The 25,075-nt window shown below is 45.5% G+C and overlaps 1 long non-coding RNA gene across 1 annotated transcript in view; it reads left to right on the top strand.

Annotated features, from left to right (window-relative positions):
* The first annotated feature begins 4,966 nt into the window (after window positions 1-4,966).
* The window catches only part of LOC117365952, a 141,553-nt gene continuing 121,444 nt past the window's right edge, over window positions 4,967-25,075 (top strand). The window contains exon 1 of the long non-coding RNA XR_004540473.1: window positions 4,967-5,065. This is a non-coding gene — a long non-coding RNA (uncharacterized LOC117365952). The remainder of the gene's footprint in view (window positions 5,066-25,075) is intronic.

The following is a 25,075-nucleotide window of genomic DNA, read 5'->3' as shown; positions in this document are numbered from 1 at the left end:
CCTTAAGGAAGCCCATTGGCTTCCAGTGGGTCATCGAATAATATATAAACTCTGCTTGCTCACCTTTAAATCACTTCTCTATAAAACTCCGGCTTTCATTCACAAACTGCTTATCCCTTATACAGCTAATAGAACTTTAAGATCTGCCGCACAACATCTTCTAACGATTCCATCGCTAAAAATAATAAATACGCGTCGTCAGTTTATTTTTTCAGTCACTGCACCCCAGACTTGGAATTCTCTACCGAGCTTTATAAGGGAAGAATCTAATTTAGGAAAATTTAAATGTAAACTAAAAACATTCCTGTTTAATGACGCATTCATAAACTAACTATGCTTCTAATTGTCAAGTCTCATTTCCAATTTTACTCTTCTACTAAATTTTATCTTTTTAAAATTATTATCATTATCCCTCCCTTATGTGCTTTCCCTTTATGTATATTCTTTTTTATTTAAAATGTAACTTCTTCCCCATATTTTCCTCTTGTCTCCAGTTTCGTCAAATTTGTTTTTTAACCTTGTTAGTATTATCTTCTATGATTCTGTTTTTACATTGTAATTTTATCATATTGTACATCGCTTCGAATTTAGATGAAGCGATTAATCAAAAACATATTAAACTTGAAACTTGAAACTTGAACTTGAGAGAAAGATTGGAGAAACTGGGACTTTTCCCTGGAGAAGAGGAGACTTAGAGGGGATATGATAGAGACTTACAAGATCATGAAGGGCATAGAGAGAGTAGAGAGGGATAGAAAGAGAGAAAGAGAGAGAGAAAGGGAGACAGAGAGAGAGAGAAAGAAAGAAAGAGAGAAAGGGGGAGAGAGAGAAAGAGAGAGAGATAGAGAAAGATTGGAGAAACTGGGGCTCTTTTCCCTGGAGAAGTGGAGACTTAGAGGGGACATGATAGAGACTTACAAGATCACAAAGGGCATAGAGAAAGTGGAGAGGGACAGATTCTTCAAACTTTCGAAAACTACAAGAACGAGGGGGCATTCAGAAAATTTAAGAGGGACAGATTCAGAACCAATGCTAGGAAGTTCTTCTTCACCCAAAGGGTGGTGGATGCCTGGAATGCGCATCCAGAAGGTGTGATAGGACAGGGTACGGTATCGGGGTTCAAGAAGGGATTGGATGAATTCCTGAAGAAAAAAGGGTTAGAAGGGTATAGATATAGGATCACTATACAGGTCCTGGACCTGATGGGCCGCCGCATGAGCGGACTGCTGGGCAAGATGGACCTCTGGTCTGACCCAGCAGAGGCACTGCTTATGTTCTTATGTAGAAAGAGCGTTGTTGCATGATCAACCGCCCCCTGTTACAAAACCGCAAGCCTCCTGCACAGCTGATCTGTGTCCAGCAATTAGAGTGGATGTGAGAAATATGTGCCAAACGTAAGTTGCCCTGAAGCAGCAGAGGAAAGAAGTGACCTGCAAAACGCTGGCCGCGTTGACTTAGTTCTCAGTGGCACAGTCTCTCTAAAATTTTGAAATAGATACACGAAGAAATACGCTGCAAGTGTGAAGATTCTGTGGTTAAATGGAGTGACCAGAGCATCAAAGAACAAGATAAATTACTTTGTTGGAATTGTTGGATGAATTATTACAATGTAGCTGGTAAGATGAGTACACTTCCCCCTCCCGATTTGCAGTTTTAGAACTCGTGATTTCGATTATTTGCGATTTCCTAAAACCGGAATCACCCCCACCTCTCTCCCACCTCCTGGACCTTACCCGGTGATCTAGCGGATCACTCATCCAAAATGGCTGCCGTGAGTTCCTGTTGTAGTCTCAAGAGACTATGGGAAGTGATGGCAGGCATTTTGGATGAGTGATTTGCATAGGGCAGGAGCGTAGGAAGATCGCTTCTGCCCCTAAAGAACACTAGACCACCAGGTAAGGTCCGGGAAGGTGGGTCACAGTCGGCCCAAAAGTCATTCGTGAATTTTCAATATTCGCGGGCCGGCTCTGCCCCTAACCCCTGCGAATATTGAGGGAGGAGTATAGTGCTGATTTTAATTTTGAGAAAGAAGAGTCTGTTCTTCTGGATTAAGAGTATTATTGAGAAAATTAAAAAGATTTTTAAAGAAATATAAGTAAGATAGGGAGATTAACAAGTATTTCAGAAATAAATGAATAAATAAAAGGGTTTTTTTGCCAATGACTGTATGTAAGAGCCAAAATCGGCATTTCGGATGAATCATGTGACATGGATCACTGTGCAGGAGGCTCTGTATTCTGAGGTTTTTTTCCTCCTTAAATTAAATTAAACTAATAAAAATTGAAATACTGTTAAATCTGTCTTGGAGCAAATCAATAAGGAACGATTCTGCTCACGAGTGGAGTTATATATTTCAATTAGGTATAAGACCTGTCGGGGTGAGAAATGGTGAATGCCCTTTAAGAAAAGAAAGGGGAGGGGAACTACAAATCCCAGGAAGCCCGGCTAGGGCAGGAGTAGATAATTCCAGTCCTCGAGAGCTGGAGCCAGGTCAGGTTTTCAGGATTTCCACCATGAATATGTACGAGATGGATTTGCATGCACTGCCTCCTTGAGATGCAAATCTATCTCATGCATATTTATTGTGGCTATCCTGAAAACCTGACCTGGCTCAAGCTTTCGAGGACCGGAATTGCCTACCCCTGGGCTAGGGCATAAATCTTCCAGAACCTAGAAAGACGGAGTGTAACTAAGAAAGTTCCAGCCAAGATTTGTAACAGAGAAGACACCGAGGAGGGAGTGGAAAACATGAAAAAGGATCTGCAAAATTTAGAAGAATGGTCTAATATCTGGCAACTAAAATTCAATGCAAAGAAGTGCAGAGTAATGCATTTGGGCAGGGGTAGGCAATTCCGGTCCGTGAGAGCCGGAGCCAGGTCAGGTTTTCAGGATAGCCACAATAAATATGCATGAGATAGATTTGCATCTCAAGGAGGCAGTGCATGCAAATCCATCTCGTACATATTCATGGCGGATATCCTGAAAACCTGACCTGGCTCCGGCTCTCGAGGACCGGAATTGCCTACCCCTGCATTTGGGGATTAGAAATCGGAAGGAGCCATATGTGATGGGAGGTGAGAGGCTGATATCCACGTATAGTGAGAGGAACCTTGGGGTGATAGTGTCCGAAGAGCTAAAGGCAAAGAAACAGTGCGACAAGGTGGTGGCTGTTGCCAGAAGGATGCTAGGAGGTATAGAGAGAGGCATGACCAGTAGAAGAATGAAGGTATTGATGCCCCTGTACAGGTCGATGGTGAGGCTCCACTTGGAGACCATATCTGGCAAAGGACGTAAGAAGACTTCTTGAAGCAGCCCAGAGGAAGGTGATGAAAATGGTAGGAGGTTTGTGCCAGAAGATGGACGAGGAGAGCCTGGAAGCCCTGATTATGTACAGTATACCCTAGAGCAGTGGTTCCCAACCCTAGAGGAACCCCAGGCTAATTGGATTTTCAGGATAGCCCTAATGAATATGCATGGAGCAGATTCCATTATATGCAAATCTCTCTCATACATATTTATTAGGGCTAGCCTGAAAACCCAATTGGCCTGGGAACCACTGCCCTAGAGGAAAGGAGGGACAGGAGAGAGATGATTCAGACGTTCAAATACTTCAAAGATATTAACGTAGAACAAAATCTATTCCAGAGAAAGGAAAATGGTAAAACCAGAGGACATAATTTGAGGTTGAGGGGTGGTAGATTCAAGAGCAATCTTAGGAAATTCTTCTTTACAGAGAGGGTGGTTGATGCGTGGAATGTGCTCCCGAGGGAGGTGGTGGAGAAGAAAATGGTGACAGAGTTCAAATAAGCGTGGGATTAACACAGAGGATCTCTAATTAGAAAATCATGGCTATAGGAACTAAGGACGTCGCCATTTTGTTTAGACTTTGAGACCGCTTTCAAATACACAGTGAGCAGTAAGTAAGTGAATTTATTGTGTATAAATTGCATGAAGTATATTGCTGTTTATTAAAATCAAAAATTTTTTTGTTTTTTCAGCGGCTTGTTTTCGAAAATATTCGGCCCTGATGCAGTGGGTTGGAATCTTTGCCCACGAAACGTTGGCCACGTTGGCTTTTCTGTAATACAAGCGCTGACTAAGTAGGCTTTCTGAATAAGAAAGGTTGCCTAACTATTAATATATAATAAGAATTAACCTTTGGAGTTAAATGAATGAATGCAGTTTCATGAAGTTTACAAGAGTGTAATGAAAGGAATGGAAACGAACTAAATATAGTATTTTTATAAAATGAAAAATTAGTAAAAAATGACTTAAACTAAAAATCACTAATTTATATTAGTTTTAGTCTTTTGGTAAATAAAGTAAAATAATAGGAGTGAAGGAGTGAAGCCAATGATTGGAGAATAAGGAGCAATAAACAACTACGCTGAATACCCCAGTCATTGAATTTGACTACGCGTAGGCTCCATTACTGAGGCTTACTCCTGTTAGTAAATTAGAACTTTCATACACATTCTAACTTAAGTGGGATTTATTGTTTGATATTATAGGAACTAAGGCCATTACTGGGCAGGCTTGCACGGCCTGTGTCCCGTGTATGGACATTCAGTCGAGAACTAGCTGGGGAGGGCTTCGATGGTTAAGATGAGCTGGAGTGAGCTTTGACAGAGACTCCAGTAGATGAAACCTAAGTAAACTACCGACCAGGCAGGGTTTTGGGTTTCTGGCTCAGAAATAGCTAAGAAAAAGGACCATTTAAATTAAATAATATATGGAGTATGTAAGGTTGAGCAGACTGGATGGACCACTTGGGTCTTTCTCTATGTTACTATGAAGGATGGGGGCGGGGTACACTGCCCATAGTTGGAAAAATTGGGAGGAGTGAGGTCCTTATCCTAATTGGGAAGGGAAGAACATGAGCTCACTGATAGGTGGGCCAGTTTAGTAGAAGGGAGGGCTTTAGAGACTAAAGACCCATAAAGAGCTCCATGAAAGGAAAAACAGACCAAAGGAGAAATGAGGGAGAAGGAAGGAAGGATGGATAGACAGACCAACTGATCCACCTTACTCTGAAAGCCTGGGAGGAGAAGCAAGCAAGGGCAAGGTACCTACTTTAATGCCTTAGCAATGGCCTTTCAAGTTTTTTTTTGAACTGGAAAGAACAGAAGGGGTGGAGTACAGGGCCATGAGGTCACATTGAGGTTTGTCCTGTGCAGGGTGTGGAGGCTATTGGGCTGAAACTCCTGAATGCTTAAACCAGAAGGTGTCGGTCTACTTTGGAGTTTATTTAGAAGGAAAGTGGGTGAGAGGAAACCCCCCAGATAATGTGCCAGTGTTTCCGTGAAAATGCTGATTTGCCTAAGAGGTGGAGTTTATGAGAGACTTTTTTGCATAATGTAGGAACTTAAGTATTATTTTTTTCTTGTGTACCTTTGCCTGAAGGAGTACTAATTTTACAGAGTAAGAATGGGGATGGTGTTTCTCCAAGCAGGAGCAGTATTCCCTAATGGGAGAAGCCATTTAAGTGGGGGAAAGGATTTCACCCTAAGGTAAGTAGGTACTGCAGATAAGGATAACTGTTGCTGATAACTAAGATACCTGAGGGATTTTTCTGGTTACCTTTTAATAGAGGCAGGGTCTTATTCTCTGCACTCCTAAAACCAAGCAAGGCTGGATTTGAAACTGTTCTGGAAGTGGTGAAGACCTGGGGTCTTGATAGTATGCACTATTTACACATGTGCAACAGTGTACACGCATATGCACTGTTGAAAAAGAATGTGCACTCTTCCAAAAGAGCATATACAGTACTCTTTTAAAGGATATCAAGAAAAACAGGAACAGATTTTCAGATTCTCTCCTGTCATGGGAATTTCACATTTCAAATGAATGCATATCCACGGTGACTAGGCTCTTTATTTAGAGCAGGGGTGTCAAAAGTCTCTCCTCGAGGGCCGCAGTCCAGTTTTCAGGATTTCCCCAATGAATATGCACGAGATCTATTTGCATGCACTGCCTTCATTGTATGCTAATAGATCTCATGCATATTCATTGGGGAAATCCTAAAAACTCGACTGGATTGCGGCCCTCGGACTGGAGTTGCCCATGTCTGGTCTAGGGCCTAGGGGTGTCAAAGTCCCTCCTCGAGGGCTGCAATCCAGTCGGGTTTTCAGGATTTCCCCAATGAATATGCATGAGATCTATTAGCTTACAATGAAAGCAGTGCATGCAAATAGATCTCATGCATATTCATTGGGGAAATCCTGAAAAACCGACTGGATTGCGGCCCTTGAGGAGGGACTTTGAGATCCCTAATTTAGAGAGAGAGAGAAAAATCCCCTGACAAGGCCCGTACTCCTGGTGCAGGAGAATTAAGTTGCTGTCAGCAGTAAGACTTATATAGTGGAAGAGTGACCTCTTCTTATTCCCTTCAGTCACTTTTCACCTTGGGCGGTGGTCATCCAACACGTTCAATTAATTCTCGCAAGTCATCAGTTAACTTCTGGTGGGTATTGAAGGCAGGGAAGTGGCAGACGAGAATCTTGGCAAGGCTGCCGTCTGCGTACATTACCAGCTCGTTGGTATGCAGGTGATTCACCACAGGTACTTCCACAAAGTGGCATTAGCTGATGGGCCTTCAAAGACCGGGGAACAAAATATTTATGATAGAAATCAAGGCAGATGAAGACAAAATTTTTCTCTATCTTCGGTACTCTTCTTTTAAAAAAAAAAAAAAAAAAATCCATCTATTAAAGGGTAATAAATCACCGGCAGTTGCTAGCAGTCTTCAGGGACAAAAAAAATGATAGCTCTTGTCTGTGTGTGTTTAAGGCGGCGAGTGCATCCCTGTGAAACTATCCGTAGAAAGGACAATTTTTTAACGTTCTTGCAGGGTCCTAGTAACTGATTTACAAAGGGCTTCTCTCCCCTACCCCAAAAATCCCTTTGAAAATTGCACCTCTTTCTGTGACGCACATGAGTGTGAGCTGGTAGAAACCCCAGTTTTTTTCTGAGGCGTGCCACCAGAGCAGGGGCACAGCCAGCCCTCCAATTTTGGGGACGCCCAGGGGCGGACTGGGTGATCAACATAGTCTCCTCCCCAACGCACACATGCTCTAAAAATACCTTTTTGCTGGTGGGGGGTCCCAAGGTTCATAGACGAAAATGCGCGGGACAATCGCACGAGGACAAAAATGTGAAAACGCTTGCAGGACGTCAGCGCGCCGGATTAAAAGCTAACTTTAAAGCGCTCCGAGGGAGTGTGTGTGTGGGGGGAACCCCCCAATTTTACTTAGATGCGTTGGCGCTGCCGTTGGGGGATTTGGGGGAAGGACACCCCCTCATTAGAGAGGAAAGTGTAATTTTTCCCAGTGTTTTAGTGAAAAATGACAGTTTCCTCTGTAAGTGGGGGGGGGGGGGGTCCCCTCCCTCCCAACGGCAGCAGCAACACTTCTAAGTAAAGTGTGGGAGGGGTCCCCCCCTCAGAGCGCTTTAAACTTACCTTTTAATCTGATGCGCTGACATCCTGCGCGCATTTGTCTTGGCGTTTCTCTCCATGCGTGATTGTCCGGCGCGCTTTAGTCCCATCACCGGGTACCAGAGCCCCGCCAGCCAATTCCCGGAGCCACGCCCCTCTTCCTGGCGCTGCTTCTTTAACAAAGTCGGCGGCGCATGCGTCTAGCTATCACCGGGACTTCTGGCGCAGGCTCAGTTTACAAACTGAGCATCTGCCAGAAATCGCAGCGGCTGGAGGCACGCCACCAACTAATGCACCAAAGAAGCAATGCAAGGAGGAAAATAGACTCAAGAACTGGCTGACAGCCTTTGAGGATCCCTACCAGTCGATTAAAGAGGAGTTGCAGTTAGGGTTACCGGAGTTTTGCATCTGGTAAAGGAGGACATGTGGCCCCGCCTCTTCCGCCTCCCAACCCCCAACCCCTTGCAAACCTCGTCTCTTCAGGCCGGACCTGGAATGCATCTGCGCATGCTCGGATGCGATGGGATGATGTCGCACACATGCGCAGATGCACACCAGACTCGGCCCTGTATCTTACCAGCTTTTTCGAAACCAGCGCACAGTGCCGGGTTTTGAAATGCCGTCCGGATGCCCTCTAAAAAGAGGACATGTTTGGGTTAATGTCTGGAAACTCTAGTTGTAGTTCCAGGGGGGGTCCCAAGCTTGAAGTGGGAGGGCCCAGGCCTCCAAGGCCTCATCCCGATGACTCTGCCACTGTACTATAGTCAAATTTCTCTGAACTTATCATTACATCACATTAGTGACCTTTATTCCGCCATTACCTTGCGGTTCAAGGCGGATTACATAAGAGGTTACCTGGACATTTCCAGAAGTATTACAGAGTTACATAGAAACATAGAAAAACATAGAAAACATTCATAGACAACATAGAAGATGACGGCAGAAAAGGGCTACAGCCCATCAAGTCTGCCCACTCTGCTTACCCACCCCCTGTCTATGCCCTAGTGACCCAATTTCCTTATCTTGACCCTCGTAGGGATCCCACATGGGCATCCCATTTATTCTTAAAGTCTGGCACGCTGTCTGCCTCGATCACCTGCACTGGAAGCTTGTTCCAATGATCAACCACTCTCTCTGTGAAGAAATACTTTCTGGTGTCTGCAGCAGCCACTCTCTCCTCCTCTCCCTATTGGCTAAGGCTCTTAACATTTGCATCTCCTCTTCCTATAGGCTAAGGCTCTTTACACCTGCATTGTGATGTCATAGAACTTTCTGATTATAGAAACATGATGGCAGATAAAGGCCAAATGACCCATCATAGAAACATAGAAGATGACGACAGAAAAGGGCTTCAGCCCATCAAGTCTGCCCACTCTGCTTACCCACCCCCTGTCTATGCCCTAATGACCCAATTTCCTTATCTTGACCCTCGTAGGGATCCCACATGGGCATCCCATTTATTCTTGAAGTCTGGCACGCTGTCTGCCTCGATCACCTGCACTGGAAGCTTGTTCCAATGATCAACCACTCTCTCTGTGAAGAAATACTTTCTGGTGTCGCCATGAAATTTTCCGCCCCTGAGTTTGAGCGGGTGCCCTCTTGTGGCCGAGGGTCCCTTGAGAAAGAAAATATCATCTTCCACTTCGACACATCCCGTGAGGTACTTAAATGTTTCGATCATGTCTCCCCTCTCCCTTGAGTGGGTTTCTTTGGGGGATTGAAATGCTTCCTGCGGTGTTAGTTTGTCTTGATGGATTTCTTGAACAGCAGGGTTTTTATTTCTTATCTGAAGTTTTGGTGTCGGTAGATTGGAGGGTTGGTGGTCTAGTTTCGCTGCCCTATTGGCCAGAAGGCCATCGTCCATTGCTCTTAATCTTTCCCAGTGGAGAAAACTGGACATTTCTGAGCGAGTGAAAGGTGCATACATCCAAGAGTAATTACCTGGACTATACAGGGGGTTAATCCTGCTGCACGACTTCTGTTGGTGATTCTGGGGCCACGTGTCCTCATTTTCAGGACCGGTGCAAGAGTATCGGGCCTCCTAAGTGGACTGCAGCCTTACAGCCCCCTCAGTTACATAGTAATATAGTAAATGACAGCAGATAAAGACATAAACGGTCCGTCCAGTCTGCCCAATAGTTACACTCATTATAAAATCATGATTAAATTAAAGTGTCTTTTTTACTACATACTATTAATTATTTCTACAGCGCTACCAGATGTACGCAGCGCTGTACAGTCACAAAAAAGAAGAAAACGGTCCATGCTCCAAAGAGCTTACAATCGAAACAGACAAGACAGACAATCGGGATGTCATGGATACAGTTATGGGGAATGGTTAATCAGCTGGCTGGGTTGGAGGGCAGAGGGGAGTACAGGACAATCAAGCCATTGTGATATCACTGATGAGGTTGGCTCTTATTGGTGGATTGAGGCATTATGACATCACAATCTCAGCTCTGCTTCCCAAAGACTGAAACTCTTCACACTACTACTATGTATTATTTCTATAGCGCTACCATACGTACGCAGTGCTGTACAGAGTCACAAATAAGGCAGTCCCTGCTCCAAAGAGCTTACAATCTAAATGGACAAGACAGACAAAGAGGATGTCATGGATTCAGTTAAGGGGAAGGGTTAATCTGCTGGCTGGGGTGGAGGGCAGAGGAGAGTACAGGACAGTCAAGTCATTGTGACATCACTGATGAGGTTGGCTCTTATTGGTGGAATGAGGCATTATGACATCACAATCTCAGCTCTGTTTTCCAAAGACTGAAACTCTTCACACTACTACTACTTTTAATTATTTCTATAGCGCTACCAGACGTACGCAGCACTGTACAGAGTCGCAAACAGTCCCTGCTCGAAAGAGCTTACAATCTAAACAGTGAAGATAGACAAACAGATGCCCTCCCAATGCGGCTCTGAGAACAGATTAAGGGGGTGAGCATGGTGGGCAAGGCTGATTTTAACACTACAGCGGTCAGCAAATCATTGATCACCACCAGCTGAATATCGACGCCCTAGGTACCTCTGTGTCTCAGTACAATATACTCAAATAGGCCCTCACATACCCCCTCACCTTTGGTGACTTGTACTGTGTGTAGAGAATGACACGGTGACAAGATTCATCACTGTTCCCGTCCCCGCAGATAACCGCGGGAAACCATCTTCATGTCATTCTTTAAGGAGAGAGGGAAGAATCAGAGTATGAATGGCCACAACCACTGACCCGCAAGCTTTGTTTTGAAGAATACTGGGGTAGAAGGACTGAGATTGAAATAGACACTGAAGAATGACAGTCTCTGGTATCCAGAGCAGATATTGTGATGTCATAATGCCTCATTCCACCAGTGCCTAAGAGCCAATCACATCAGTGATGTCACAATGGCTTCATTATCCTTGGCTCACATAAGAATCAGAGTATGAATGGCCACAACCACTGACCCACAAGCTTTGCTTTGAAGAATGCTGGTGTAGAAGGACTGAGGTTGAAATAGACGCTAGAAAATGACATGGGATTATTTCCCGCGGTTATCCGCGGGGACGGGAACGGTGATGAATTTTGTCACCGTGTCATTCTCTAACTGTGTGTTTAATTGCATGAAGCCCCTGCCACTTGCAAGTTTGGAGGCCGAGGTATTAACTTGCAAAACGGAGAAAAATGGCAAGGGAGGGATTTCTATGCATTTTTAATTTTATTAGGATTTTATACACCGACTATCGAGATTATCTAAGCGGCTTACAATCAGCTACTCAAGCATTTTCCCTATCTGTCCCAGTGGGCTCGCAATCTATCTAACTTACCTGGGGCTATGGAGGATTGAGTGACTTGCCCAGGGTTGCAAAGTCTTCGTACCATAAAATTCACACATTTCAGTCCCTCTTTGGAATAAACATTTGCACAGTCTGCCGCAGTTTATTCGTGCTCGTAAATAATGAGTTGCTGTGAGGCAATTTTATGCAAAGCAGCTCATTAATTATGAATTGTTTTCAGAACCGGCACGTGAAAGCGTTCCTAGGCCAGTTTCCAGTGAAAACGATAACTCCGTCTTATTTACACGTCCCGGCATTGAAGTTCCAGGTTTAACACCAGCAGGGGTCAGAAAACGCTCATCGCCACGGTCTATCAGTCCCATTAAAACACAACAAAATTATTATTATTATTTTTTTTTTTACCTCATCGTTTTGTCTAGCGTTTTGCTGCTCAACTCTGAGGCAACGGTTAATTGCATCTGAATTCTTCCCATCTTGCAGTCGGTTACAGTACAATTTAGTTTATTAAACATCTGACATTCACATGCCGCGGTTTAGAAAAGTTATTTAAAATCAAAGTACAGCTAAAGCAAGAAGTAGAGTAAAAAATTTCAAAGGCCTACATGGTGCCGATGTCGACAGCTGCCAATCGTGTGTCGATCACGTGACAACACCATGTAGAGCAGGGGTGTCAAATGTCGGTCCTCAAGGGCCACAATCCAGTCGGGTTTTCAGGAGTTCCCCAACGAATATGCATGAGATCTATTTGCATGCACTGCTTTCATTGGATGCTAATAGATCTCATGCATATTCATGGGGGAAATCCTGAAAACCCGACTGGATTACGACCCTCGAGGACTGGAGTTGCCCATGTCTGGTCTAGGGCCTAGGGGTGTCAAATGTCGGTCCTCAAGGGCCACAATCCAGTCGGGTTTTCAGGAGTTCCCCAACGAATATGCATGAGATCTATTTGCATGCACTGCTTTCATTGGATGCTAATAGATCTCATGCATATTCATGGGGGAAATCCTGAAAACCCGACTGGATTGCGACCCTCGAGGACTGGAGTTGCCCATGTCTGGTCTAGGGCCTAGGGGTGTCAAATGTTGGTCCTCAAGGGCCACAATCCAGTCGGGTTTTCAGGAGTTCCCCAACGAATATGCATGAGATCTATTTGCATGCACTGCTTTCATTGGATGCTAATAGATCTCATGCATATTCATGGGGGAAATCCTGAAAACCCGACTGGATTACGACCCTCGAGGACTGGAGTTGCCCATGTCTGGTCTAGGGCCAAGGGGTGTCAAATGTCGGTCCTCAAGGGCCACAATCCAGTCGGGTTTTCAGGAGTTCCCCAACGAATATGCATGAGATCTATTTGCATGCACTGCTTTCATTGGATGCTAATAGATCTCATGCATATTCATGGGGGAAATCCTGAAAACCCGACTGGATTGCGACCCTCGAGGACTGGAGTTGCCCATGTCTGGTCTAGGGCCTAGGGGTGTCAAATGTCGGTCCTCAAGGGCCACAATCCAGTCGGGTTTTCAGGAGTTCCCCAACGAATATGCATGAGATCTATTTGCATGCACTGCTTTCATTGGATGCTAATAGATCTCATGCATATTCATGGGGGAAATCCTGAAAACCCGACTGGATTGTGGGCCTCGAGGACCAAGATTTGACACCCCTGATATAGAGAATCGCACCTCCGGGAAAGATAGGTACTGGAAGTGTAGGCCAGGGTTTTCGAGTCCTACATTTCTGGCGCGTATCTTTGCCGTGAATCGCACCTATGTAGGCGATTTGCAGTGCCTAATGCCACGTTCGGTGTTCACCATGTCTAAAGTGGCATTTGGCACCAGTAGACGCTTCCGGAGGTGAGATTCTGGTGCCTTTTCGTTGGGCGCCAGGGAGCGCTCTAAATTTAATGTTACTTGCCATTTCAAATAGCGTTTCCCAATTACCTAAGGCACTGTTTATAGAATTTCCCTCAAAACTGCTAAGGCCTGTCGCTTCTATCATAAGAACATAAGAATTGCCATCTCCGGATCAGACCTTGGGTCCATCAAGTCCGATGATCCGCACACGCGGAGGCCCCACCAGGTGTACCCTGGCCTAGTTTTAGTCCCCATATCACCGTATGCTTCTCAAGGGAGATGTGCATCTAATTTACCCTTACCCATATCACTCTATGCCACCCCTAAGGAGATGTGCATCTAGTTTACCCTTACCCGTATCACTCTATGCCACTCTTAAGGAGATGTGCATCTAGTTTACCCTTACCCGTATCACTCTATGCCACTCTTAAAGAGATGTGCATCTAATTTACCCTTAACCGTATCACTCTATGCCACCCCTAAGGAGATGTGCAAAGATGTGCTGAGACTTGAGTCGGTCCAGCGTATGGCCACCCGGATGGTCTCGGGGCTCAAGGATCTCCCATATGAGGAAAGACTGAAAAAATTGCAGCTATACTCACTCGAGGAACGCAGAGAGAGGGGGGACATGATCGAAACGTTCAAATGTCTCACGGGCCGTATAGAGGTGGAGGAGGATATCTTCTTTTTCAAAGGCCCCACAGCAACAAGAGGGCATCCGTGGAAAATCAGGGGCGGGAAACTGCACGGTGACACCAGGAAATACTTCTTCACCGAGAGGGTGGTTGATCACTGGAATAATCTTACACTGCAGGTGGTCGAGGCCAGGAGAGTGCCTGATTTTAAGTCAAAATGGGATCGCCACATGGGATCTCTTCACAGAGAAAGGTAGGGGAGGGTTATTGGGGTGGGCAGACTTGGTGGGCCGTGGCCCTTATCTGCCGTCTATTTCTATGTTTCTATGTAAGTAAATATCCCAGTCACTCCTCCAACATTGGCCAATATTATATACTCAGTGTCCAAGGGCCATGTCTCAACTGTCTCATCGAATTTTTATCGTTTTTTTGGGGGCTTCAGACATGCCATTTGTTCGCCCAGTTTTTTTGGCGATACAAAAGTCTTAGAGGCTATGGCTGTGGCTTCTTCATTCGCCCACTCAAAGTTTTAAACGTTTTTATATATATATTTTTTGTCTTGTTTTTATCTTATTTTATATAAAGTGCATGATGCTCTCATAAATAATTACAAAGAAATAACTTATCTTAAAAGAGTTGTTTCCTTGATAAGATCGGGTCGGGAACCTGTCATATCGACATGTTTCGCCGTGAGGCTTTTTCAAGATTACCGTATTTTCACATAGATAACGCGCACCCGTGTAAAACACACACACGGGTATAGCGCGCAAAAAACACATATTTATGTACATATATTTTTATATACCGCGCACACCCGTATACCGTGCATGCTGCCCGACTCTCCTTTCGCCCGCCCCGACTCTCCTCTGGAGACCCTGACTCTGTTTTCGCCCGCCCCGACTCTCCTTTCCTCCTTGAAGTCCTGTCCCTACCCTGAAAGCCTGATGCCCCCCCCCGACGTCCGATTCACCCCCCCGCAGGACCGCTCGCACCCCCACCCCGAAGGACCGCTCGCACCCCCACCCGAAGAACCGCTCGCACCCCCACAGCCTCACCCCCCTCCCCCATGGAGAAGCTGTCTACCTTGTTTCCGGATGCCAGCGAGCCCAGCTGTTTCCTCTGCCGGCGGTCCCGCCCCTTCTCTGAGCTCTGCTGTGCTGCTTTTTCTTCCGGCGGTCCCGCCCTTTCTCTGACATCAGAGAAAGGGCGGGACCGCATGAAGAGGAAGCAGCGCAGCACAGGGCTCTGAGAAGGGGCAGGACCGCCGGCAGAGGAAGCAGCTGGGCTGGCATCCGGAAACAAGGTAGACAGCTTCTCCATGGGGGAGGGGGGAGGCTGTGGGGGTGCGAGCGGTCCTTCGGGTGGGGGTGCGAGCGGTCCTTCGGGTGGGGGTGCGAGCGGTCCTTCGGGGTGGGAGTGCGAGCGCTCCTTCCGGGTGATGAATCGGGCGTCGGGGGGGGGGAAACTATGTAAAAAAAATTTTGTACAACGCGCTCACGCGTATAACGCGCAAGGGTATGCGCGATTTGTAAAAACCACGTATAACGCGCGCGTTATATGCGAGAAAATACGGTAAGTCCCCCTTTTTTGTTAGATCAGGAAAGTTAGATATCGGGATGGTCTGTTGAAACTGAAAAAGGGGGACTTAATCTTGAAAAAGCCTCACGGCGAAACATGTCGATATGACAGGTCCCTGACCCGATCCTATCAAGGAAACAACTCTTTTAAGATAAGTTATTTCTTTGTAATTATTTATGAGAGCATCATGCACTTTATATAAAATAAGATAAAAACATGACAAAAAATATATATAAAAAACGTTTAAAACTTTGATTGAGTGGGCGAATGAAGAAGCCACAGCCATAGCCTCTAAGACTTTTGTATCGCCAAAAAAACTGGGCGAACAAATGGCATGTCTGAAGCCCCCCCAAAAACGATAAAAATTCGATGAGACAGTTGAGACATGGCCCTTGGACCCCTAAGGAGATGTGCATCTAATTTACCCTTAAATCCTAGAACGGTGGATTCTGCAATTACTTCCTCTGGGAGAGCATTCCAGGTGTCCATTACTCGCTGCGTGAAACAGAACTTCCTGATATTCATCCTGGACCTGTCCCCCCTCAGCTTCAGTCTATGTCCTCTTGTCCGTGTCACACTGGACATTGTAAATAACTGCTTTCCCTGCTCCATTTTGTCGAATCCTTTCAGTATTTTGAAAGTCTCGATCAGATCTCCTCGCAGTCTCCTCTTCTCAAGGGAGAACAATCCCAGTCTCCTATCTCTATAACATCACCAAAATTCGCCCCTTCCTCTCTGAGCACACTGCCCGGACTCTTGTCCACCCTCTCGCTTAGATTACTGCAATCTACTTCTAACTGGTCTCCCACAGTGCCACCTCCTCCCCCCCACTGCATTAAAAAGAGTAGTTTTTTTAAGATTGTTTACTTTAAAGTTTAATAATACTTTGTGTATGTCATATGTATGAGACAATCAATCAAATCTTGATAAATAAAGTACATTATATTCATTGCATGCAAAGTTGCGTTTATGTGAATATTTCTGGGGAAGGGGGGTCCGTAGCTTTCATCAGATTCTTGAAAGGGGTCCGTGACTCAAAAAAGGTTAAGAATCGCTGATCTAATGGATTCAAAACATATGAGGGCCTAAAAATTAGTACCATTAGGAAAACGGGTTTCCGCTTGGGAAGAATGACCACCACACATGTCATGGGAGCAACTCTCTCTTCTGTTCTTTCGAGTGTGGAGGGATTCTGAGGGCTGGTGAAACATTCGAAATCTTGCTTGGCATTTCAATCAGACACACGCGACACACTCAAAGCAATAAGGATGTGTGGAATAAAGCCCTCTCTGAGCAGGTGGGGGAGAGAGAGCAGGCAGTCATCCGTCTGTAATTTAATTGTGGAGAGCGGTTCTAAAATCATTCAAAGATGGAACTTATTAAGCTGGTTTAAATTAACAGAGGCACTTCCACACTTTGCTGGAAGGAATGCGGCAAAAAGGGACTCGGGGCCTCGCTGATCGTGCCTGTCTAGTAATAAAAACAAGGCTAATGGATTACAGTACAGGCTCCATCGTACGCTCCAGAGATGGCTTTCTTTGTCCTGTCGGTAGATGACATTATGTCCTTGAGATAAAAAAAAAAATAAAAAATAGAATGATTCATCTTCTGGTGGCCGTTGGGCTGGCGGAACAGCTAATGGAAAAGTGTCCGCCATCCCTTCACTTGATTCCCTTCCAATGCATTAGCTGGTTTGCACAGATCTGAGCTTCTTTAGCCAACAGACATGGTATAAAGAGTTTATTAAATGTCATGAAATAACCTAAGAATATTCTGGCACATAAGGACGAGTTGGCCCCGGCCAGTTTCTGTCCAGTTGTCTTCCTGTTAGCATGTCAACATATACTGTACTTCTTGCTACTTAGGGGTCCTTTTACAAAGGCGCGCGTACTGATTTAGGGCGCGCTAATCGATTTAGCACATGCTTACTGATTTAGGGCGCGCTAATCAATTTAGCATGCGCTTATTGATTTAGGGCGCACTAATCAATTTAGCATGCGCTTATTGATTTAGGGCGCGCTAATCAATTTAGCACGCCCTTACTGATTTAGGGCGCGCTAATCAATTTTAGCACGCGCTTACTGATTTAGGGCAAGCTAATCGATTTTAGCACACGCATACTGATTTAGGGCAAGCTAATCGATTTTAGCACGCGCATACCGATTTAGGGCGAGCTAATCGATTTAGCACGCGCATACTGATTTAGGGCGAGCTAATCGATTTTAGCACGCGCATACTGATTTAGGGTAAGCTAATCGATTTTAGCACGCGCATACTGATTTAGGGCAAGCTAATTGATTTTAGCACGCGCATACTGATTTAGGGCGAGCTAATCGATTTAGCACGCGCATACTGATTTAGGGCAAGCTAATCGATTTTAGCACGCGCATACTGATTTAGGGTAAGCTAATCGATTTTAGCACGCGCATACCGATTTAGGGCAAGCTAATCGATTTTAGCACGCGCATACCAATTTAGGGCGAGCTAATCGATTTAGCACGCGTATACTGATTTAGGGCAAGCTAATCGATTTTAGCACGCGCATATTGATTTAGGGCAAGCTAATCGATTTTAGCACGCGCATACCAATTTAGGGCGAGCTAATCGATTTAGCACGCGCATACTGATTTAGGGCAAGCTAATCGATTTTAGCACGTGCATATTGATTTAGGGCAAGCTAATCGATTTTAGCACGCGCTTACTGATTTAGGGCAAGCAAATCGATTTTAGCACGCGCTTACCGATTTAGGGCAAGCTAATCGATTTTAGCACGCGCATACCGATTTAGGGCAAGCTAATCGATTTTAGCACGCGCATACCGATTTAGGGCAAGCTAATCGATTTTAGCACGCGCATACTGATTTAGGGCAAGCAAATCGATTTTAGCACGCGCTTACCGATTTAGGGCAAGCTAATCGATTTTAGCACGCGCATACCGATTTAGGGCAAGCTAATCGATTTTAGCACGCGCATACCGATTTAGGGCAAGCTAATCGATTTTAGCACGCGCATACCGATTTAGGGCAAGCTAATCGATTTTAGCACGCGCATACCGATTTAGGGCAAGCTAATCGATTTAGCACGCGCATACTGATTTAGGAGAAGCTAATCGATTTTAGCACGCGCATATTGATTTAGGGCAAGCTAATCGATTTTAGCACGCGCATACCGATTTAGGGCGAGCTAATCGATTTAGCACGCGCATACTGATTTAGGGCAAGCTAATCGATTTTAGCACGCGCATACCGATTTAGGGCAAGCTAATCGATTTTAGCACGCGCATACCGATTTAGGGCAAGCTAATCGATTTTAGCACGCGCATACCGATTTAGGGCAAGCTAATCGATTTTAGCACGCGCATACTGATTTAGGGCAAGCTAATCGATTTTAGCACGCGCTTACTGATTTAGGGCAAGCTAATCGATTTTAGCACGCGCATACCGATTTAGGGCAAGCTAATCGATTTTAGCACGCGCATACCGATTTAGGGCAAGCTAATCGATTTTAGCACGCGCATACCGATTTAGGGCAAGCTAATCGATTTTAGCACGCGCATACCGATTTAGGGCAAGCTAATCGATTTTAGCACGCGCTTACCGATTTAGGGCAAGCTAATCGATTTTAGCACGCGCATACCGATTTAGGGCAAGCTAATCGATTTTAGCACGCGCTTACCGATTTAGGGCAAGCTAATCGATTTTAGCACGCGCATACCGATTTAGGGCAAGCTAATCGATTTTAGCACGCGCTTACTGATTTAGGGCAAGCTAATCGATTTTAGCACGCGCATACCGATTTAGGGCAAGCTAATCGATTTTAGCACGCGCTTACTGATTTAGGGCAAGCTAATCGATTTTAGCACGCGCATACTGATTTAGGGCAAGCTAATCGATTTTAGCACGCGCATACTGATTTAGGGCAAGCTAATCGATTTTAGCACGCGCATACTGATTTAGGGCAAGCTAATCGATTTTAGCACGCGCTTACCGATTTAGGGCAAGCTAATCGATTTTAGCACGCGCATACCGATTTAGGGCAAGCTAATCGATTTTAGCACGCGCATATTGATTTAGGGCAAGCTAATCGATTTTAGCACGCGCTTACTGATTTAGGGCAAGCTAATCGATTTTAGCACGCGCTTACTGATTTAGGGCAAGCTAATCGATTTTAGCACGCGCTTACCGATTTAGGGCAAGCTAATCGATTTTAGCACGCGCATATTGATTTAGGGCAAGCTAATCGATTTTAGCACGCGATTACTGATTTAGGGCAAGCTAATCGATTTTAGCACGCGCATACCGATTTAGGGTAAGCTAATCGATTTTAGCATGCGCATACCGATTTAGGGCAAGCTAATCGATTTTAGCACGCGCATACCAATTTAGGGCGAGCTAATCGATTTAGCACGCGCCCTGAGAAACAGATTCCAGATCCTACAGGAAGGGATTGCAGTTGAGGAACAGGAAGACGTCCAACACATGACCCCAGTCCCAGGGACGACTGAACAGCTCCCCTCAAAGAAACGCAGGGTGGTGGTCATTGGGGATTCCATGTTAAGGGGCACCGAGGGACCAATTTGCAGACCGGATATACAATCAAGGGAGGTTTGCTGTCTGCCTGGGGCCAGAATCCGAGATGTCACCACCTGTCTAGATAGACTTCTCAAACCACAGGACCACTTCCCCATGCTTCTCATCCACGTTGGAACGAATGACACTGCCAGGAACACCCCGGAGACCATACCCAAAGACTTTGGAGCCCTGGGTGAGAAGCTGAGGCAGTTGGGAGCGCAGGTGGTCTTCTCATCAATCCTCCCGGTAAGAGGTAAGGGTAGAGCCCGGGAGGAGCGTATCCAGAGGACTAACGAGTGGCTACATGGATGGTGCAGGGAGATGAACTTTGGATTTCTGGACCATGGAGAGGCACTGCAGGGACTTCAGGGACCAGACGGACTCCACCTGACCAGAAGAGGTAAGAACGTCTTCGGACGTCGACTAGCCCGCCTACTTCGAAGGGCTTTAAACTAGGTAAGTTGGGGGAGGGTATCCGTTCATTCTCTGGAGCAGTAAGTAACTATCCTGAGGAGGTGAGTCGCCACTCTGAGTCTGAGGTAAGTGCACACACTGTAAACAATACATCGGGGGTCACACTAACTCAGGCGGGAAACTCTATACAGGGACTTAGCAAACATAAGATATGGAGAGCTATGTACGTCAATGCACACAGTTTGGGCAATAAAATTCTAGATTTAGAGACGGAAATAATGAACGCCGACCTAGACGTAGTGGCGATATCCGAAACTTGGTTCACGGACTCACACGGGTGGGATATGGTTATACCGGGTTACAACTTACTCCGTCGAGACAGGGAGGGCAAGTTAGGAGGAGGGGTAGCTCTATACACTAGAGAAGACATCAAAACTACCATAATCACAGATGTTAAGTATACCGGGGAATCCCTCTGGGTGAACCTGGCTAGAGGAAATGAAAAATGCCTGTATCTTGGTGTGATTTACAGACCTCCGAGACAACAGGTAGAAAAGGATATGGAATTAATCGAGGACATTGAAAACATCACCTTGCGTGGGGACACAGTACTGTTAGGGGATTTTAATATGCCCGATACAGATTGGAATGCACTTACCGCACAAACTAGCGGCAGTAGAAGGTTGTTAACCTCCATAAAGGGTGCACAGCTCAAACAATTAGTATTGGAGCCCACTAGGGACCAGGCGTTACTAGACCTGGTACTCACCAACGGAGACAGCGTATCAGAAGTTTCAGTAGGTGATACGCTGGCCTCCAGCGACCATAACATGGTTTGGTTCAACCTTCGGAAGGGTTTCTCCAGATCGACCACAACAACAAAGGTCCTAAATTTTCGTGGCACTGACTTCAAACGCATGGGAGACTTCGTCCATCGGGCACTGCAAGACCATGCCGAAACCAATAATGTAGAGGCCATGTGGGCAAACCTGAAATCTACCCTACATGAAGCAATAAATCGCTATATAAAAACAACAAGCAAACGACGGAGGAATAACAGACCCCAGTGGTTCACTACAGAAATCTCGGACCTCGTTAAGAAAAAGAAAAAAGCATTTGTTTCCTACAAACATTCAGGAAGAGGAGCAGCAAAAGAAGACTATCTGGCCAAGTCCAAAGCTGTCAAAATGGCAGTCAGAGAGGCCAAGCTTCAGATAGAAGAGAATCTAGCAAAGGACATTAAGAAAAGGGATAAATCCTTTTTCAGGTACATCAATGATAGGAAAAGAAACACAAATGGGATAGTACGCCTTAGGAAAGCAGACGGGACTTATGCAGAATCAGATTCCGATAAAGCCGAACTACTAAACGAATACTTCTGCTCAGTCTTTACCTGCGAGGCGCCAGGGTCCGGTCCACAGTTGCAAGCAAGGCATAGCTCAGATGACCCGTTCTGGAATTTCGAGTTTACACCCAGCAGCGTCTACTGCGAACTATCAAGACTCAAAGTGAACAAAGCCATGGGACCGGACAATCTACACCCCAGGGTGCTTAGAGAGCTGTGTGATGTCCTGGCAGAGCCATTGTCTGTGATCTTCAATCTTTCCTTGAAGGCGGGAAAAGTCCCCTTGGACTGGAAAACAGCCAATGTAATCCCACTCCACAAAAAGGGCTGCAGGACAGAGGCTGAGAATTACAGACCGGTGAGTCTCACATCCATAGTGAGTAAACTCATGGAAACACTAATTAAGCATAAATTAGATACAATCCTAGACGAGAAGAATCTACGGGATCCCCGCCAACATGGATTTACCAGAGGCAGGTCCTGCCAATCCAATCTGATTAGTTTCTTTGACTGGATAACAAGGAAACTGGATGTGGGTGAGTCCCTGGATGTCGTTTACTTGGACTTTAGTAAAGCTTTTGATAGCGTTCCGCACCGCAGACTATTGAACAAGATGAAATCAATGGGACTGGGAGAGACGTTAACTACATGGGTCGGTGATTGGCTAAACAGTAGACTTCAGAGAGTGGTGGTAAATGGTGCCCCTTCAAAAACGTCGGAGGTGATCAGTGGAGTGCCTCAGGGCTCGGTCTTGGGCCCGATCCTCTTCAACATATTTGTGGGAGATCTGACTCAGGGGCTTCAGGGTAAAATCACATTATTCGCCGATGACGCCAAACTATGCAACATAGTAAGTGAGAACACTTTACCAGACAGTATGACGCAGGACCTACTTCTATTGGAACATTGGTCCTCGACTTGGCAGCTAAACTTCAATGCTAGAAAATGTAAGGTCATGCACCTCGGCAGCAGGAATCCATGCAAAACTTACACACTAAATGGTGAAACCTTAGTTAGGACCAAGGCGGAACGTGATTTGGGGGTGATCATTAGCGAAGACATGAAGACTGCCAATCAAGTGGAGAAGGCTTCATCAAAGGCAAGACAAATGATGGGATGCATCCGAAGAAGTTTTATCAGCCGGAAGCCCGAAGTTATAATGCCATTGTACAGATCCATGGTGAGGCCTCATCTGGAGTATTGTGTACAATTCTGGAGGCCACATTACCAAAAGGATGTGCTGAGAGTTGAGTCGGTTCAAAGAATGGCCACCAAAATGGTCTCGGGACTCAAAGACCTCCCGTATGAAGAAAGGCTGAATAAATTGCAGCTATATTCACTTGAAGAACGTAGAGAGAGAGGAGACATGATAGAGACGTTTAAATATATCACCGGCCGTATTGAGGTGGAGGATGATATCTTCTTTTTTAAAGGCCCCTCTGCCACAAGAGGCCATCCGCTGAAAATCAGGGGTGGGAAATTTCATGGCGACACCAGGAAGTTCTTCTTCACCGAAAGGGTGGTCGATCGTTGGAATGAACTTCCACCTCAGGTGATTCAGGCCAGCAGCGTGAAGGATTTTAAAAGGAAATGGGATACACATGTGGGATCTCTAGGGGGGTAAATTCAAGGGGGTAGGGTTGTTGGAGTGGGCAGACTTGATGGGCTGTGGCCCTTTTCTGCCGTCATCTTCTATGTTTCTATGTCTATACTGATTTAGGGCAAGCTAATCGATTTTAGCACGCGCATACTGATTTAGGGCGAGCTAATCGATTTAGCACGCGCATACTGATTTAGGGTGAGCTAATCGATTTTAGCACGCGCATACCGATTTAGGGCAAGCTAATCGATTTTAGCACGCGCATACCAATTTAGGGCGAGCTAATCGATTTAGCACGCGCATACTGATTTAGGGCAAGCTAATCGATTTTAGCACGCGCTTACTGATTTAGGGCAAGCTAATCGATTTTAGCACGCGCTTACCGATTTAGGGCAAGCTAATCGATTTTAGCACGCGCATACCGATTTAGGGCAAGCTAATCGATTTTAGCACGCACATACCGATTTAGGGCAAGCTAATCGATTTTAGCACGCGCATACCGATTTAGGGCAAGCTAATCGATTTTAGCACGCGCATATTGATTTAGGGCAAGCTAATCGATTTTAGCACGCGCTTACTGATTTAGGGCAAGCTAATCGATTTTAGCACGCGCATACTGATTTAGGGTAAGCTAATCGATTTTAGCACGCGCATACCGATTTAGGGCAAGCTAATCGATTTTAGCACGCGCATACCAATTTAGGGCGAGCTAATCGATTTAGCACGCGCATACCGATTTAGGGCAAGCTAATCGATTTTAGCACGCGCTTACTGATTTAGGGCAAGCTAATCGATTTTAGCACGCGCTTACCGATTTAGGGCAAGCTAATCGATTTTAGCACGCGCATATTGATTTAGGGCAAGCTAATCGATTTTAGCACGCGCATACCGATTTAGGGCAAGCTAATCGATTTTAGCACGCGCATACTGATTTAGGGTAAGCTAATCGATTTTAGCACGCGCATACCGATTTAGGGCAAGCTAATCGATTTTAGCACGCGCATACCAATTTAGGGCGAGCTAATCGATTTAGCACGCGCATACCGATTTAGGGCAAGCTAATCGATTTTAGCACGCGCTTACTGATTTAGGGCAAGCTAATCGATTTTAGCACGCGCTTACCGATTTAGGGCAAGCTAATCGATTTTAGCACGCGCATATTGATTTAGGGCAAGCTAATCGATTTTAGCACGCGCTTACTGATTTAGGGCAAGCTAATCGATTTTAGCACGCGCATACTGATTTAGGGTAAGCTAATCGATTTTAGCACGCGCATACCGATTTAGGGCAAGCTAATCGATTTTAGCACGCGCATACCAATTTAGGGCGAGCTAATCGATTTAGCACGCGCATACCGATTTAGGGCAAGCTAATCGATTTTAGCACGCGCTTACTGATTTAGGGCAAGCTAATCGATTTTAGCACGCGCTTACCGATTTAGGGCAAGCTAATCGATTTTAGCACGCGCATATTGATTTAGGGCAAGCTAATCGATTTTAGCACGCGCATACCGATTTAGGGCAAGCTAATCGATTTTAGCACGCGCATACTGATTTAGGGTAAGCTAATCGATTTTAGCACGCGCATACCGATTTAGGGCAAGCTAATCGATTAACACGCGCTAAATGCTAAGGCGCCTATTATATTCTATGGATGCCTTGACATTTGGCGTGCTAAATCGGTTAGCACGCCTTTGTAAAAGGACCCCTTAGGTCCCATGCTCCCACTTTGACAATGCAGCAGCCCTACACGCTGTGTAACTTAGTTGCTTCCCTTCCCTTCCTTTGTGATACTGTATATTGAATCTTTCCCCTCAAACAGTTTCCCTTTGCTTCTCTGTATTGTAAAAATGTAGCCATGT

The sequence above is a fragment of the Geotrypetes seraphini genome, chromosome 8, assembly GCF_902459505.1.
Source record: "Geotrypetes seraphini chromosome 8, aGeoSer1.1, whole genome shotgun sequence".
Lineage (NCBI taxonomy): Eukaryota > Metazoa > Chordata > Amphibia > Gymnophiona > Dermophiidae > Geotrypetes > Geotrypetes seraphini.
This window is presented reverse-complemented; position numbering and strand designations above follow the sequence as displayed.